The sequence below is a fragment of the Sminthopsis crassicaudata genome, chromosome 4, assembly GCF_048593235.1.
Source record: "Sminthopsis crassicaudata isolate SCR6 chromosome 4, ASM4859323v1, whole genome shotgun sequence".
NCBI classification, from domain to species: Eukaryota; Metazoa; Chordata; class Mammalia; order Dasyuromorphia; family Dasyuridae; genus Sminthopsis; species Sminthopsis crassicaudata.
Genome location: NC_133620.1, coordinates 73,523,913 through 73,543,345, shown reverse-complemented (window position 1 = coordinate 73,543,345; position 19,433 = coordinate 73,523,913). Strand labels below are relative to the sequence as shown.

The window sequence follows — 19,433 nt, the reverse complement described above, 5'->3', positions numbered from 1 at the left end:
GTTATTATATGATTTGTAATGAAGTGTTCCTTGTTTATTATCTTCTATTTTCTTTCTCCTTCTTAAGTCTTATATTTCTAGTCTCAAGTGCAGGAACCCAAATGTACAATATTGTATACCATGTTTTAATTTTATTTTTAATTTATGGAATAAAACAAACATTTCTGTAACATAGTATAATAAAAATATGATTACACATGAAATTGCAAATTTATTGGGTATAACTTGCTATTCCTTTTAAATATATAATGTTATCTTGTAAATTTATTTTTTTCCTTTTTCCTTTCCATCCCAGAGATGGCTACAATTAGATATAAATATACATATATAGATTTATATGTACAAAAACATATGCATGTATATGTATGTATGTAAAATCATTCTATCTATACTTCTATGTATCAATTCTTGCTATAAGTTTTAAATTCCATTGTTTAGAACCCAGAGCTAGAGATGTTCTGGACAATATTTATCAAACAGCTCTCTCAAATTAAATAAAAATGCGTTTATGTATATATACTTATATATGCACACACATATGAACCATTTTAAACTTTATCTGTATTTTTAACATTTTCTCTAATATTTTCTTAAATCTAAACCATCACCAAAAGAAACATTCAGACCCTGATGTGTTATTGATTTCTGAAGTGTAAATGTCCACACTGAAAAGTTAACAATCTGCTCCTGGGACCAGTCAAACTAGCTCTAACATACAACCTATCCAGAGTTCATTTTCCCTATAGAAACAATGTTATACAGTACCAATATTACTTTAAAATCCACCTATCACTTGTAACATTGTTTTATATATGAAAACATATTTCTCCCTCTCCTTCTGGATGCCTAAGAATGTGTTTCCTCTTGATGAACAAGATTCCTCTTGTTCAGAAAAAAAAAAAACCAAGAACTTTCTTTTCTACTTCAACCTGGCAATTGACAGTGAAATTCCTTAGGTTCCAAGAGAAGCAGGTGAAGGAAATATAAAGGAAGGAAAAGAAGGCCCTGGGTGATCCCAAGAGACAGAATCACAAATAGGCAACTAGGCATCTGAGTGAATGGAGTGCTGGACTTGGAAGAAGTAAGCATTTTTTATGGAGTCCACTATTTTGCAGGCACTGTGTTTAAAAACCAAAAAATGCAAAACAATCAGCCAGGAAGCACTACCTGATGGGAGAAAGGGATTATAATTGGGAGGATAGACTTGTATGCAGCTGGGACAACTGAGATACCCCCTGGAGAGGTGAAATATGTTCCTCTCCAGCCTATGGATCCCTTGCCTCCAGGCACAATAGGCTTGACCATTTCACTTCCTGAGATTACTTACAAAGCAGTGTCCATCCATGCACTGATGTGGGAAACTGGGAAATGTGTAGATAATATCCCAGTCACTAATACAGGTAGACAATGTGTGACTTATCAACCAGGAGAAGTAGTAGCATCAGGTTTACTGATACAGACTCCTAATAAGCAACCCGGTGATAGTCACCCAGATTCTGACTCCAAGCAGCAAAATCCAGGAATATACTGGACAGCAGCTGTGAGAGCTGACCATCCTATGTTCACTATCTATATAAATGGCATACTATTAGAAAGATTAGTAGACACTGGTACAGATCGCACAGTCATTAGAGGTGCCAACTGGCCCAGTCATTGGCCAAAGATTAAGGCAAACATCTGCTTGTCTGGTGCAGGAGGATCAATAGTAGCTGAAGTTAGTGCTACCCCTTTGAGATGGGTATTTGAAGGTGAAACAGGAGTTTTTACTCCTTTTATAGTTGAAAAAATCCCCATTAATCTGTGGGGAAGAGACATTTTACAACAATTAGGATTAAAAATGAGTACTTCAATTTTTTAGGCAGGGCTGCTATTGAAGGCCTGCCAACACTTTCACCTGTTCGTATCGTATCCAATGGAAAACTGATACACCAGTGTGGCCCTTAGGTAGCGATAAAATTCAGGCCTTATTAGACAAAGTACAGAAACAACTTGACCAAGGACACTTACAACCTTGTCTAAGTCCTTAGAATTCCCCTGTATTTGTTGTAAGAAAGAAATCTCAAAAATGGAAGATGTTAACTGATTTAAGAAAGGTAAATGAACAGATGGAAATTATGGGAACTTGTCAGCCTGGACTTCCATCTCCTACTCAATTGCCTAGAGAATGGCCTCTGTGGGTTATAGACATTAAGGATTGTTTCTATTCTATCCCTCTAGATAAGGAGGATATGAAAAGATTTTTGCCTTTTCAGTGCCCAGCGTTAACTTAGCTGAGCCTTATAAAATATATGAATGGACAGTTTTGCCATAGAGAATGAAAAGAAGCCCTATATGCCAAATGTATGTTGCTGCTGCTCTTCCTCCAGTAAGAAAAGCATTTCCAAAAGTAATGTTATTACATTACATGGATGATATTTTGGGATGTGCATCTGAGGAACAAATGTTAGAAGCATGTCAACAAAAGACCATGGAAACACTAAGGAACTACAAATTGCACATAGCTCCAGAAAAAAATCAAAGACATGCTCCTTTTCAATATTTAGGATATAAAGTATACCCTAAGGTGCTTACAGTACAAAAGCTTTCCTTAAGAACAGAGAAGCTAACCACCTTAAATGACTTCCAGAAATTGATAGGAGATACCCAATGGATACATCCAGTGTTAGGCTTGACTACCTGTCAATTACAACCATCATATGACATTTTAAGGGGAGACAGTGGTTTAAACTCGCCACACCAACTTACAAAAGAAGCTCAAGAGGCTTTGAGAGAAGTTGAACTGCTTTATCCAATGTGGTTGAAAGTCACTCAAAACCTCTTTGGAAATATCAGTTTTTGCTACACAAGAAGCACCCACAGCTGTCCTTCATTAAGGAGACAGTGTGATAGTGGGTGAAGCTCCCAGCACAACCAGAACAAAGCCTTACTCTTTACCCAGTGCTTGTGGCTAGAATTTTATTAAAGGCCATTAAGCGAGCAGTACAATTATCTGGGATAAGACCTGACAAGATATACACCTTTTATACTAATGCACAAGTTAATGTGTGCTGCGAAACCATCCCAGAGTGGCAAATTTTATTAGCTATGGCTCCAAATTTTACACCCAGGTCTCCATTAAAGATAACCAGACTGTTACATAATTGGCGATGGATTCTTGGAGAAAAGGTTTCTAAAGTTTCTCTTAAAGTACCAACTGTCTTTACAGATGCATCCAAATATAATATTTGCACTGTATACTCTCATGACTTAACTACAAAGAGAGTAGTCAGAACTCCTTTTCAGTCCATTCAGAAGAATGAATAGTATGCAATCATTCTAGCTCTTACTTATTATCCAGGAGATATAAATATAATATCTGCATTCAGTAGGTGTGGTATAAATAATTGCCACAGTCCAAATAAAATTTGTAGTCTCTAATATATATCAGCTCTTTTTTTTTTTCAAATTTTAATTAATTAATTTAATTGATTTTTACAAAAAAATTATGCATAGGTAATTTTTCAGCATTGACAATTGCAAAACCTTTTGTTCCAACTTTTCCCCTCTTTCCCCCCATCTCCTTCTCCCAAATGGCAGGTTGACCAATACATATTAAATATGTTAAAGTATAAGTTAAATACAATATATGTATACATGTCCAAACAGTTAATTTTGCTGTACAAAAAAAATTGGACTTGAAACAGTGTACCATTAGCCTGTGAAGGAAATCAAAAATGTAGGCAGACAAAAATAGAGGGATTGGGAATTCTGTGTAGTGGTTCATAGTCAACTCCCAGAGTTCTTTCACTGGATGTAGCTGGTTCAGTTTATTACTGCTCTATTGGAACTGATTTGGTTCATCTCATTGTTGAAGAGGGCTTTGTCCATCAGAATTGATCATCATATAGTATTGTTGTTGAAGTTATACATCAGCTCTTTAAGGAACTTCAAGAGCAAGTGAGAAAGCATCCAGGTAAGATTTATATCTTGCATGTCCACTCTCATACTGGATTTTCAGGTCCTATTTTTGATGGTAATTCAAAGGCAGATAGCCTTCTAGCCACGTTGGCCAATACTCCTTTATTTCAGGAAGCCCAATAATCTCATGTGCTCAAATGTTCATTTGGTGTTTGTGGCAGCCCTTTTTGTAGTGGCTAGAAACTGGAAAATGAATGGATGCCCATCAATTGGAGAATAGTTAGGTAAATTATGGTAATATGAATGTTTTGGAATATTATTGTTCTGTAAGAAATGACCAACAGGATGAATACAGAGAGGCTTGGAGAGACTTGCTTGAGCTGATGCTAAGTGAAATGAGCAGAACCAGGAAATCATTATACACATCAACAATAATATTGTATGAGGATGTATTCTGATGGAAGTGGATATTTTCAACAAGGAGAAGATCTAACTCAGATCCAATTGATCAATGATGGACAGAATCAGCTACACCCAGAGAAGGAACACTGGGAAATAAGTGTAAACTGTTTGCATTTTTGTTTTTCTTCCCAGGTTATTTTGACCTTCTGAATCCAATTATTCCTTTGCAACAACAACAACAACAAAATTAGGTTCTCCACATATATATATTGTATCTAGGATATACTATAACCTATTTAAAATGTATGGGAATGCCTTCCATCTAGGGGAGGGGGTGGAGGGAAGGAGGGGAAAATTCAGAACAGAAGGGAGTGCAAGGGATAATGTTATAAAAATTATCTATGCATATGTACTGTCAAAAATGTTATAATTATAAAATTAATTTAAAAATAAATTAAAAAAAGAAAGTTTAAAAAATGTTCATTTGGATTATTTGTGCTAGACTTGTGGTAAAGCATTTCAAGATCATATTGATCTCATCAGGCACTGTCAGACACATTGTAACTTGACTCCCATGTAGTGATGTCATTTAGACTCTCTTTGAGAATGAAGGGCAACAACCCAACTATTCTACCAGCTATCTAGAATTAGGAAGACCTTAGTCTTCCATAAAATCTGGTCTTAGACAGTAGTTGGATAAATCATTAACTTCTACCTGCTTCAGTCTTTTATTTATAAAATGGAGATAATAGCACCTACCTCCCAGGATAGTTGTACTTAAAAAAATGAGATACTTGTAAAATGCTTTGCAAACCTTAAAGTATCATTTGTGTTACTTAGGATATTAGACATCAAGAAGAAGAAGAACAAAATACAGTCTGAAGTCAACTTTTAAAGATAAATTAAGTTGGAAAAATAAGGGAGAAAGAGACATGGAATTCTATGTATTGATGAGGTATTGGAGGTTCTAGACATCCTGAAACAGCTAATGGAAGGCCACTGTTTGGAAAGCTTGACTGGAATCCAGACTGAAGGTCTCACCTAATATACAGTTGAGGATGGAGGGGAAAAGGAGGGAAGAAGCTTTCCATTTGATAATTTTCTATTAATTTTTTTTTGCCAACCAAATGCTTTAGTGTCACCATTGCTTCTATATCGAAGAAGTGTCGTAGAACAAAAACCAAGTCATCCTAGCTTAGTAATAATTCTACTCTTAGAAGTTGAAAAAGGGAAGGAATTATAAGAGACTTCAAATAGCAGAGAAAAGGAAGCAGTCACGATTTGTGGCAACCTAATTGTGACACAAAGATAAGATGGAAATAGAGAAGGCATCCATTCATAAAGAAAGGACAAGTAGGACAAGTCTAGATTGGGACATTGAGTTTGGACGGCAGTCTGGAAGGAGTAGTCTAGATTGGGATAAGAACAAGACTTCCCTGGAGAACTTCGGGGAAGCTTGAGAAGATTCAGAGCCAGGATTCAGGAAGAAGAGGATTCGAGATTCTACCTTTGCTCTGGCTGGAGGCTCCAGAAGCCTCCCAAGAAACCTGCACACAGAGGAAAAGATTTCACAGAAAAGAAATCTTCTCCCAGAGAGGAATTATAACTTAGAGACGACAGGACATTACATTTTCCTCAAGAGTCTTCAAGAGCAGAGGTCTTCTTATTTGTACCCAACTTGGTATATAGTATAACTCATTGGAAATAGTAATAATTTAACAAATCTATATTTATTTATATATTCCTGCTTTGACCCTTTATATTCCAGCAACTGCCTCAATTCAAAAATGATTTAATAGGAATTCTAGTATAATTGCTTCTTCTTCAATGATTTAAGAGGAATTCTAGTATTATATGTTTCTTTTTAAAAAACTAAATCTATTTTTAAAAATAGCTGAAATTATTGTTAAATTCATTATAAACTTCAGAAAGTTTTTAAATCTTTAAAGTAACATAAATGCTTCCTTATTCTTTAACATACTGCATAAATGACATTTTTCCAATAATTTAAATACAAATTTAAAAATAATATAACTTAGTACATGTATTTATTTGTCCATCCTCTAAAGTTTCTTTCTCTTTACCATATAAATAATAGATTTTAAGAACCTCTTGGCTTCTTAAGTGATTTTTTTTTGTTCTGTCCATTCCTTTTGAAGAGATAATGGTCATGTCATAAACTATCAAGTCAATGAATTAAGTTAACAAGCATTATTAAGGTACTTTGCTAAACACTGGAGATAAAAAAGGGGGAAAAGTATATTCTGAAGGAACTCTCGAAATCTAATGGGAAAAGACAATATATAAATAGCTATGTACAAATAGGATATTTACAGTATAAATTGGAGATAATCTCAGAGGGAAGACATTAGAACTAAGAGAAGTTGGGAAAAGTTTTTTGGTAGAAGATGAGATTTTAGCTAGAAAAGCCTGGAGGCAGAGATGAGGAGGGAAAGAGTTCTAGGTATAGGAGGCAGCCAGTGAAAATACCTGTGGTTGAGAGCTGCAGTCATGTTCCAGAAAGACAAGTTGTCAATATCATTGTATTACAGAATACATGGAGGTGAGTAAGGTGTAAGCAGACTAGAAAGATAGAAAGAGATTCAGTTATGAAGGGCCAGAAAAACCAAGCAGACTATTTTATATTTGATTCTGGAAGAAAGTGGGAGACAATGGCAATGGATTTACCGAATGGTCAGTCAGTCAATAATTAAAGTTTTTACTATGCTATGAATCCATTTTTTTTTCCTTTTCAATCCTTATTCTCCTTGTGGCCTCTCTGTGGCCTTTGACACTGCTGATCATCCTCTTCTCCTTTATAACCTCTGTTCACTAGGTTTCTGAGATACTACTCTCCCCTGATTCTCCTTCCCCATCAGACCTCTCATTCTCAATCTTCTTTGCTATATCATCAGTCAGATCATCAAACCTGCTAACCATAGGTGTCCCACAGGGTTCTGTCTTAAGGCCCTTTTTTCCCCCCTATACTGTTTTCACTTGATGATCTCTTCAGCTCCCATAAATTTATTGTAATACCTGATAGTGGGAATGATTCAAACCTGGGGCTTGATACGATACAATTGGTGATATAATGTAGTGTCTAAGGACACAAGAGATGAGAACAGTGTGGAGTTGAATGGGTCAAGATGGAAGAGAGAAAATCAGTGGTATATGGTTGATGGCTTGGGAGAAAATTAAGGTTTCAGTGATTGGAGGTGATATAGGGAAGTGGCCTTGTCTGCCCTATACATTAGGAAGATCTATTTGGCTGTTGAGTGTAGAGTACACTAAAATGAGGAGAAACTTATATGAGAGGCCAACCAGCAAGCTAGTGCAATATTTCAGGCATGGAATAAGAAAGACCTAGACCAGAGTATTAATGGTGTCAGAGGAAAATTGGAGTTATACTGGCAAAATATTACTGAGGTAAAATGACAGCTCTTGACAGTTGATTAGCTATGAGAGTAGTGGTGGTAGTGAGAGAGAATATGAGTCAAGGATGGCACCTAATTATGAGCCTGTATGATTGGGGTGAGGACAGTGGATTACTCTCAACAGTAACAGGAAAGTTAGAATAGAAGAGTGTTGAATGGGTGAGTGGGAAGATAAAGAGTTCAATTTTAGACATATTTAAGATGCCTACTTACAAGAAATCCAGTTCACGATATCCAAAAGACAGTTCAAAAGGAGTAGAGGTGAAAATAAATTTAGAGAGAAGTATAATAACAATTCATTTTTACAGATGTTATAATTATACATAGGTTTAAGCACTATTTAAGTTATTTCAAGGAAAGTTGGGTCCATATTGAGGTAATAGAAATAAAACATATATTTCCCTAATATACAATTTTGATTAATTAAACAAAATGTAGTTCATTTGACGGTAGTCTTTATACTACTACCTAAGTTTTAGGCTTAGGGCCATTTTTTAATGTGTAAGTTACAAAAGAAAAAATGCCTTAAATTTTGTATGTGTTTCTGTTGATACCTAGTCATTCACATAAATTTCATATGTGTAGTCACTTTCCTACTTAAATAAGTCCACAGAAGTCCAGGAATATTTCACTAGTCGCTATGGCTCTAGATACTTTCTACCCTTCCTTTGATTAAGGCCCGGGACTGGTTCCCAGTTCATTCCCCATCTTCAGGCCCTGCTTCTCACTATATTGGGGTCCTCTTAAAGAATAAGGACTACTGCAATCACCAATAATGTTGGTTTGGTTCAGAGGGGCCTATGGTGTCAGGCTGACTTAGTGATGAATGGGAAGGAAGAGGGGAGGGCAGATTCCTGAGGTGGCTCCTCTATCACCCCACTAACCTCAGTGCTCCTCTTGGACTTGGGCTTTCCAGCTTACATTCCACTTCCTTATTCTCCACACCAGCTCCTTTTGATCTTCACCCCAGAAATCATCCACCAAAGTCTGTGAAATACTCCTCATAGTTTTCCTTTGACAGGTGAATTTTCAGTCTTTTCGTGTACACAGACCAATCCCCCGGCACCTATGTGTAAATGTTTATTTTCCTGCAGATGACAAATGGAAAAAGAGGTGAGAGAGAATAAGGTATCAGAAGTCAGAAAGACAGAGCCTTTTTAAATTCCTGAACCTATGAATCTAGATTGCCTCAGTCCATAAGCTAATTTCCTTCTCTAAACTGCTAGCTGGGCAGATTTTATTCCTTGCCATTGTTAATTATCTCTTCATGAGTTAATAATGTAGGTTTCATGTTTATATCTTATCATCCCTGAAGGCAAGGATCGTGTTCTTCTTTGTTATCTCCCCAAACCTTAATGCCTTGCAGCATTATAATATAATATTTATGTTTATAATAGAAGCATATATTAATTATAACCACTTATAGTTCGTCCTTTTAAAGCACTTTCTTCACAGCAACCAGGTAAAAAAATACAACTTTCATTATTCCCATTTTATAAATGAAGAAACTGAGACTCCAAGAGACAACCACTTGTCTACAACCACAAAACTTCCAAATATTCAGCAGGTAACTCCATTTATCCCCTTTTTCCATGGCTACTGCTCTCTTGCCAGTAGACTAGAGAGGATACTTTATTTAAGATCTTTAACACCAAGAACATCACACAACACATAAATAATTTGGCGCCATATAAGTGCAAATGTTGTAAATGCAGTGCTAAAAACCTTCTAATGATTCTAATAGTTCTCTTGATAGTACATGAAATACTAAAGACGGTCTCATTTTTTGTTTCTTATATTGGGGGCAGGGTACAAAGAGAAATTCATTCTGTTAGATTTATCTTTAGAGTATCTGTGTAGGGGTTAGATAATATAGACCTGGATTTATATTTTATATATACACATTGTATGGCTCTACATTATATTTTTGTGTAGTTTAGATCTATATCTATATTTTATATGTACACATTGAATAGATCTGTATATATATGTGTGTGTGTGTGTGTATATATATATATATATATATGTATATATATATATATATATATATATATACATATATATATATATATATATATATATATATATACACATATATATATATATATGTGATTCCAAGCTACATTTTATTTACATGTATAGGATAGACCATCTATATTTTATATACCTGTATATTATACATATACTACAGATCCAAATCTACATAGATACACACGCACACACATACACAGACATATATACATTTTTAAAAAAAATTTTGATCACTTTTAGGAGATGGGAAAGCTGAAAATGGTAGCATGCAAACAGGGAAATTAGAGAAGATGGGAGAGCAAATGACACATTTGCCAAAACCTCAGGGATGGAAATAAAGGACAGATGAGGAACAGTGAAGCAGGAAGTAAGCTGGGAGTGGAGCAACTCTTTAAAGTTTGTCAAGATATTTTGGTTTTGACTCATATATTCCTCAAATGCAAAATTTCTTTGTTCTTGTTACCAACTAGATACATTCAAATAAATTCTTTTGACTTTGACCATGCAAGTGCCAGGCCAGTCTAATTGTCTTGAAATTTTGATAATTCTTAAGAAGATTTTTTTAAAAAATGATTTAAGAGCTGGAGATCTTTGCACTGATATTAATTCATTTTAACAAAAGTCTCTGTCTCCTTTAAAATTTCCTCCCAGCAAAAAGTTTGTAGTCCCTACAAATCATACTAGGCACACAGAAAAATTGCATATCTATTTGTGTATGGTTAGATTATATGCAAATTACTAACCCCAGGTAGTCACATAGATATACACAAATTAGATTTACAAACAATTTGGCAAACAAATAGATCTTATATAACAACATAACTAAAAGAAACACATAACAAAGTTGATAGAATAGACCACACACAGAAGTTATAAACAACATCCATGAGACATATATCATGGTATTTGGGGCATAGTGTTAGATTTGGAGTTGGAAACACCTGGATTTGAATCATACTTCTAACTGTTAATAGTTACATGATCATCATGGGTTAGACTTAACTTCTGACTTTTAGTTTATGTATCTGTGTGTAAATGGAAAATTAATTGATACTGACTTAATCAAGTCATGGTGATAAAATGTTTAATCAGTCTATTTTTAATCATAGATCTTAGAATATATATGAAAAATGTGAAAGTTTTTGATGAGATGAAATAATACACAGAAAGTTTTTTTTAATTAGTTATGGATTTTATAATAGCCTCTATTCCCCCGTTCTATATAAAAGAATTAAGTTAACCAGAATCAAGAGTTTCCAGAAACTGGAGCACTTATGACTTTACAGCATATCCTTGAGCAGGAAGTTCTTGGGAGAGGGAGAGAAAAGAGAGACCTTGGCTATGTCTCCTCCTATCTCCTTCTTCCCCCCAATTTAGCAATTGACCATGATAGCTTTGAAGAGTGCAAAGTGTATCAAATTACCCATTCTCCTATTGGTGTCGTAATGAGATCTATAGATCATTAAGAGCCAAGGATAGAATGGAAAGAGAGTCATAGTTCCACAATGGAATCCAACAAGGAACTATACCATGTTTAAGGGGAATCTATTTTAGAAACCAGAAACTTTGACACATATGTGCTTTAAATTTGAGCCCTCTTCCCCTTGAACTCGGTATTTGAACTCGGGAATCTAACAGTTTTTGGTGGGGGGAGGAGGAATTTTTTAAACCAACTCTTCTCAACTTTTTTTTGAAAGCTACTTAAGTTTGGATGCCAGAATTGATTCTCAAGAAATAATCCTAGAGAGAGAAACATACTTGAGGAGACTTGGACTGATAGCTCTAGAGAATCACCCCTGAATCTTCAGTGATATCTTTAGAATTTAAGGAAGAGATGTAACAAGGTCTGGGGACTCAACTTTTGAATGGAACTATAAGTGAGTGGTAAGGATTCTGAATTTATATAGGCTACATGCAAAATGAATAAGATAATTCCTATTTCACAGGATTGTTGTGAGGTTCTCTATAAATTATGTATGCAGTTTTCTTTACAAACTTTTAGAGCATTATGTAAATATTAACTATCATTACATAATATCACCATCTTGAAGTTATACGCAAAATGCACATTATGTATGCTCCAATTGTGAACTCTGGTGACATGTAGAATTTCTTCATTCATTACTTCTGGAACATCAGAATTCAACTTGGTCATTGGCCACAATGTCCTGACATTTCTTTGTTAAGATTTCAATTACTTAAATGTAAAGTGAAGACTCTGTAAATATCGTAAGAAGTATTGTCCTTTAGCTCTAATTCCAGTCTTGTAAATGAGACTCTATAATTAGTCTTTAAAAGTTCTAAGCAATATGTGAAGACCAGAATTTGCAGAGAAAGTGTTGAGCTGCATTGACAGAGAGAGTTTCCTCATCTGGGAATTCCCTATACCAATGAAATTGTAAGTTCAAAGAATATGTAAATACATTAAAAACCTTTTGATATTTACAGATGGTGTAGAGCTTAAGTTTAATTACTTTTAACAATAATTTATCATGACCACATAGTTTATGCAAGCTTCTACTGACCTTTTGCTTATTGTATTCAAATCAGCAGAAATATATTTCAAATTAATTTTCGGGCATTTTTTGACCTACATCAAATTATAGTTAAGTTACATAAAATCAGATACGAGCAAAAAAAGGAATAATTAAATCAATCTATTCTTTTCCCTAGGCATGGACTTGCCATAAAATCACATAGCAAGCTAGTGAGGGAAATGGAAGTGGGATTCAGGTCTCCTGACTCTACATCTAGAACTCTTTCCATTTTACCAAAGTTTTTAGGAAAAGAGAACATTCTTGGGCAGGAGGATTCTTTTTAAGGTTTCAGCAATGCATGAATTGGTGGACAGAGATCCATTCTCTATTCTTATTCATATTGTATTTCCACTGTTATGAATATTCTAATCATGACAAAATCAAATTCTTTTCAGGGTCTGCCTAAGAAATAGCTTACTGATAAGATGTCATGATTTTCATGATTTACATGCTGGTGGGGAGGGGGAAGAGAGGGAGTTTGATGCCGTCATTTGGACCTACTAAAGAAATGCTTAAGGAAGCATGAAAGAGTTAAGTGTTCTCAGCAATAAATGAGAATATGAGTCTCTCTTTAGACTTATGAACAATTTTTGTAAAGCAGTATAACTATTCTCCCTCCCTGATGAAAGTAGAAGAATTAAATTTAAATCTCAATGGAGAATGCATCTAATTGCATATGTGTATTTACACACATACATGTATATGTATATAAACACACTTTTGTATCTGTATATATCTATTATCCATATGTACATTCAGATATGTGTATATGTATTATATATGGGGAGACTGGTTGAGAAGATCTTCTGGTTAGAAGATGCTTGCAAAGATTCTAAGAATCGGAAGCGGATTATTGAGAGGGGAAAAAGGGGCAAGAAATCAAGAGCTCTTATAAGAGCAGTTAGGAACTCAAATGAGGAAAAATAAGTCATGTGAAGTCCCTAGTGCAATAGGCATGAAATATAATTTTCCCATTCTTAACAATATAAAATCTACTTCAATTGATCTCTTCCTAACACAGCGTGACCTACATTGACATGAGAGAAAAAAAAGATTTTAAAGAATGCACCTTTCCTTGCATGCTAGCCCATTTCTGTCAGTGACACCACAGTTCTTCTAATCTACCAAGCTAAAATAAAAACTTCCAATTTAACCTCTTTTTATCAATTTCATCTAATGTTGAGTATTTTGTTCCTTTTTTCAAAACATAGTAGGTTTAGATTTTCACCTTTATGGCCATTGAATTTTTTGCAATAATCACCAGCTTTGCTTTCCCTGTTTCCTGTATTCTATTCTACAACCCATCCTACATATTCAAACTAATTTCTATCTATCCCCTAAGGCTGCCAAAGACCCAGGACTTTGGTGGTATGAAAGCTCTTTTTTCTCACAGATCATTTTTCAGGAGTTGTGTGGCTCCCCTTAAGTTTATGATCTGACACTGAATCCCCTTTAATGAGCTTTTTTAAAGTTAATGATACTGATCTGTGGATGACAGACATGGAGTCCATTCCTTGAACTTGAAGACTTTTTAGCCTAGTAAGATTTGACAGAGCTGGTTTTCAAGAAACATGGTTTTGGAGAAAACACAGTCACTTCCACTACAGAAGGATTTTCAGGTAGGATAGTAAGATGATGTGTCCTAAAATTACTTTTCCCTACTATTCTCACATGCAAGAATCACAGTTACCAGTTGCCAATTATCTCTTTCCTGGTTTCCTTTATCAAACTTTTAATAACAAAACCTGGCATTTACATGATGATTTAAAGTTTGCAAAGTGGTTTACAAATATCATCTCATTTGAACCTCATAAGAGTCCTCAGAGTTAGGCATATCATTATTTCCATTTTATATTTTAGGAAACTGAGGTAGAGAGAGATGAAATAACTTGCCCAGAGTCACACACCTGCTAAAATGTTGAATTCAGATATTCCTGACTCCAGGTCAAACTCTCTATCCACTTTGACAACTACCTGTGGTTTTTCCTTAAGCAGGCCTCACTCAGCAATTCCAACCATGTTTCCAACTTTTCCAAAACCCAAAACCTTTACTCTAGACAACCCAATATTTTTCTATCCTTTTGGGGGGTCATGTGTTATTTCTGTCTCCTTGCTTTTCTCATGATTTTTCCCCTATCTAGAATGACCTCTCTCTGTCCATCCTCATCCCTATGAATGTACAGCTTTAAGGTACAGCTCTCTACCTTCTCTGAGTCTTCTCTGCATTTTACTACATCAGGTTACATTAGAATTTAATTTTTAAAATTAGAACAATTGTAGCTTTTTCCTGTCCTTTAGCAACTCTCTACAAGTCTTTATCTTCTGAAGATTGTGGACTACCACACCTGCTGGTTCTTTCAGTCCTCTGGGATGCAGTTTATCCGGTTTCCGTGATTTTAACTAACAACTCAGTGCTCTCTTGTCTTCTTCCTATTTATCTTGGGTTTGAACTCTCTTTTTTTGTTGTTCTGTTGTTCAAGTCCAAGGTTATTTTCCTGTCAGAAAAAAACACAAAATCCTGTTATTTCTAAGATTTTTTTCTTTTCCTTCATTTTACACAGCCAGTTAATTACCAGTCAGATTTACTGTATCTCAGCAGCATTTCTCATGCCCAGTTTCTTCCTCTGTGAAATGAGGACAATAATATCTCAAAATATCTACCTCAAATGTTTTTGAGGTTCAACTTAAGTGCTTCACAAAATTTAAAAGCATACTTTGTGTCAGATATCATTATTATATCCATTCTCTCTGTATACCAACACTCCTTATTGTTCCTTCATTTCTACCTTCCTGAATCTATCAAATAGTTAGGATAGATTAATAATTGAGAGACTTCACTTCTCACCTGGCTGATCTCCTTTTCTTCAACAAGCCTCTCACAACAACACTTTGTTTTGTAATCCCCTGATATGGTTAAATATGCTTTTGCATTATGTGTATCAAATCCCCTATTAGACTAAAAGTTCCTTAAGAGCAGAGTTCTGTGTCTTGTCTAAACTTTATTTCTCACTCAATCCTAGCATAGTGATCCTCTCAGAGTGGATTTTTTGGTTAATTGCATCAAATCTATATTGCACATACAACTCTCTCCAACCACAAAGACAGTGACCATTATTTTAAATGGTTCTCTTCTTTTAAAGAACTTACTTGGAAATTAATATATAAAATCACCTCCCTTAAATATAATTTGAAGTTTGTTGTTTCATTGGAATAATATTTAATTGTTCAATGACACAAATTGCTATGGCTGCTTGCCAATCTCTTTTTCTCTGTTAGCTGCCGAATTCTGCTTCTTTACCACCCCAAGAGACCAAGTAGACAAAATAATAACTGACGCAAATATAGTACTCTATATACATTATTTCATTTGAATTCAACAACTCTGGGAGTAGGTTGATTAGTATTACTAATGCATATGAGGAAAGTAAAACTCAGAAAAATTAGAATACTTAAGCAACTAGCAAATATCAGAGGCAGCGTTTGTTTCAATCTACCACAACCCACTAACTCTCTAAGAAAGACTAGAATTCTGATGTCTGAATCCTGAGGAATCCTTCAGGATTTCTCCTGGGGTTTTCAGTGGCTCGATTTTAGAAACAATTACATTCAGCTATTCATTAATAAACATTTATTTAAAACTTATTATGTATGCCACTGTCCTTGGTCCTGAGGATTAAAAAGCCAGACCAGTAAGCATTTATTAAGTGCCTGCTACATTCTAGGAATTGTCCAGAATGCTGAGATACAGAGAAGTGTCTGTTCTTAAAGAACTTTTTTAATTAAAAAAAAAGTCAGGGCAGCTAGATGGTGCAGTAGATAGAAAGCACCAGCCCTAAAGTCAAGAAGACCCCAATCCAAATCTGGTTTCAGAAACTTAACACAGTAATTGTGTTACCCTGGACAAGTCTCTTGAATCCAATTACCTCACAAAATAAAACATGTCATAACCTCTGCTTTTACATTATTTATAGTCTACTTCTGAAGATTATCTAGGATGACTTAAGTGGGTAACTTTTCCCCCCCTTCTTTCAAATTCACTTTAGGAGTCCTATACTTCCATTCTGAAGGGTGACCAATTTCTTCTTCTGAGTCTGCCTCTGTCATCCCCATTCAAGGATTTTCTGATACCTTTCCAGATTTTTTTCTTTCCAAGAATAGCTTCACACTAGTCTTTAAATTAAGTCTTAGATTCAGCGGTCCTTTAGTTACCATATTACTTCCTGATGGACCCCACATTCTTCCAGCTCAAAAAATAGCTTTTACATCTGCCCCATAAAGACTTAGTATCAAATGTAAATGCTTGCTGAGAAATCTAGATATCAGCAATCTCTATCCTTTCAATTAAGCAACACATTTTAATTATGCATTTACCATGTACAAGCCTTTCTCTTACTGATACAAAAGGGTATATAACATCTCTCTAGTCAAAAGACCTGGTTCTTGGGCAAATCATTTGGCCCCTCTGGGCCTCCATTTCCTCATTTGTAAGATCAGGAGGTTGAAGAAGATGACATATAAAGGATCTCCCCAGTCTACAGGCCTACAGTCCTAAATATAACATGACAATAGATACCTGCGAGGAAGCTCTGTGTGATGCCAGTTTTCCATCTTTTGAGTACTGGAATGTGGCAATGATTTTACAAACATCACAGATACTAAGTGTTTTGACCAGAGAGTTTCTTTAAAGTTTTAAAAGCCTTCCATGTTAATTTTTACCTGTTTATCAATATCTTACCAAGCTAGAAGGACAATTGAAAACCCTAAGATACAGACATATGAAAAGATAACTCTCTTTGACAGAAGAGCTTGCTTTTTCCATTACAAAGTAGCTCTCTTCCATTTAAGAGCAGTTTTAGGTAATAGGAAGTAACAATCACTAATTTGTCTTCCTTTTTCTTCCTCACTAGGATTAGTTGGGCAGAATTCTACTCACATCTCTCTCATTCATTCTCTCATCTCCTCCCTCTCCTCTCTTCCCCTCTTACTCTCTCCTGATGATAGGTTGAAAGTCCAGACATGTGGATTGCTTTGGCTTTTTAAAAAGGTCAAAAATTATATTCTACAAGAGGCAGCATGGAATAGTGAATTAGAATGGTGGATTTAAGAGTTGGGAAAATCTGGTTCCAAATCCTACCTGTGACAGTTACTTGATTTTCAGCCTGAGAAATTCATTTGCCTCTATGTGATTCTGAGCTTATCTACTTTCATAGGTAGGGTATATCTGCCTGGGTGGGTGGGGTTCCCACCCAGGATTTTCCTATACTGATGAAATCACAGATCCTTTTGGCATTTGTGTATTTCCTACGTATTGTGACAAGCAGTATCAGTCAACACCCCCCCACAGTCATAAACCATTTTTGTCTTGTTGTGCTCACACTTTGGCTGTAGTTCAAGGTGGTGTAATATGAACCTACAAGCTTTCATTGTATCAGATATGGGTCAAAGAGGAAGGACAAACAGGCCCTCAACATAGCTTAACTTATATTAATATAGAACTATTCCAATAAAAACATATTCTAAAATTCCACTATAATTTTCAACAATAGTAAATGTTGCAGTTGGACTAAAAAGATTCCTTTTTCAAGTGAAAATTTTATCCCCCCCCAATTATATGTAATTATTTTAAACATTTTTTAAAATTTTAAGTTCCAATTTGTTTTCTTATCCCCTCTTTATCCCTTCTTAAGAAGGCAAACAATTTGAAATTAATTATACAAGTCTCATGCACAATATATTTTCATATTAACCATATTGAAAAGAAAATAGAGACAAAAAACAAGAAAAAGAAAGTTTAAAAAATATTCTTCAATCTGCATTTAGAATCTATCAGTTCTTTCTCTAGAGGTGGACAGTATTTTTTAATAAGTCCTTCAGAACTGTCTTGGAATGTTGTATTGCTAAGAATAGCTAAGTTCTGGGACAACTAGATAGCAACCCTGGAGACAGGACCTGAGTTCAAATTTGACTTTAGACACTTAACACTTCATACTTCCTAACTGTATGCCTCTGGACAAGTCATTTAAAGTCAATTGTCCCACCAAAAAATATAAAGAAAAGAAAACAGCTAAGTCATTCACAATTGATCATCTTACAATATTGATGTTACTTTGCATAACTTTTTCCTGGTTCTGCTTACTTCACTTTGCATCAATTTGTAAAAATCTTTACAAGTTTTTTCTGAATAGTCCTAGCAAATTCCTTTCACCTTTAAATATCCTATGAACTTGTAGACACAAAGGAAAAATTTACATATTCAAGAACATTTGATGTTTCTCCTCTCCAAAGTATAGTCTATCCATAGAGTCATGGTCAGTTTTTATTGAACCATCCTAGAACAGAGAGTGGGAAAGGGAGGGAATAAACATTCATTAAACACTTACAAATGTGTCAGACACAAATATCATCTCAGCAAAACAAAACAAAACCAAAAAAAACACCAAATGGTCCAGCAAGAAAGGTTTCCCAGCCCTTGTTCAAGATAAGTTTCATGTTAAGAGTTTATTACTTGATTATAATTCTTTAGGAAATTTCCTTAACTTCTTTGGGGCTCAGTTTTTGGACTTCAAAAAAGAAAGCGTTAGATTAAATGACCTTGGGGCAGCTAGGTGGCGCAGTGGATAGAGCACCAACCCTGAATTCAGGAGGATGGGAGTTCAAATCTGGTCTCAGACACTTAACACTTCCTAGCTGTATGACCTGTTCTGGAGCAAAATTAATGAAGAGCTGATTATTAAAACTCCAGTATAAGCATTTATACCTCAGAAATTGGCAAACACTATACAAAAATTAAGAGTTGTTTTTTGTTTTTTTGTTGTTTTTTTGTTGTTGATTGTTTAGACTTAAGAAAGTGATGGAGGAAACATTAATAATCCAGATTAAATTTAAAAGTGTCTTGTATGTATATCCCCCCCCTTGAGAGCCAATTGTTAAACATTTATAACACATCCCTGCTTGTATGTAGCTCTAATTTTTCTGATTTAGCAATAGTGAAGAAGGAAGCTACAATGACAAGAAATGAATAAGCATGATCAAACATACAAGTGGTCAAGATCTGATCAGCATGAATGCATTTAGACTGGGACCTTTTGTGTAGTTGAATTGAATCAAATGCACCCCTTACTCAACATCAAAT

General features: G+C 35.0%; 1 protein-coding gene across 2 annotated transcripts in view; it reads right to left on the bottom strand.

Moving 5' to 3' along the window:
• Window positions 1-17,565, bottom strand: part of C4H1orf21 (chromosome 4 C1orf21 homolog) — a 268,613-nt gene extending 251,048 nt beyond the window's left edge. For both annotated transcript variants that reach the window (XM_074308574.1, XM_074308575.1), the window contains exons 1-3: window positions 17,436-17,565; window positions 14,647-14,796; window positions 8,618-8,821 (exon numbers count right to left, since the gene is read on the bottom strand). The gene's annotated coding sequence lies outside the window, so the exon portion shown is untranslated. The remainder of the gene's footprint in view (window positions 1-8,617; window positions 8,822-14,646; window positions 14,797-17,435) is intronic.
• Window positions 17,566-19,433: the final 1,868 nt, after the last annotated feature.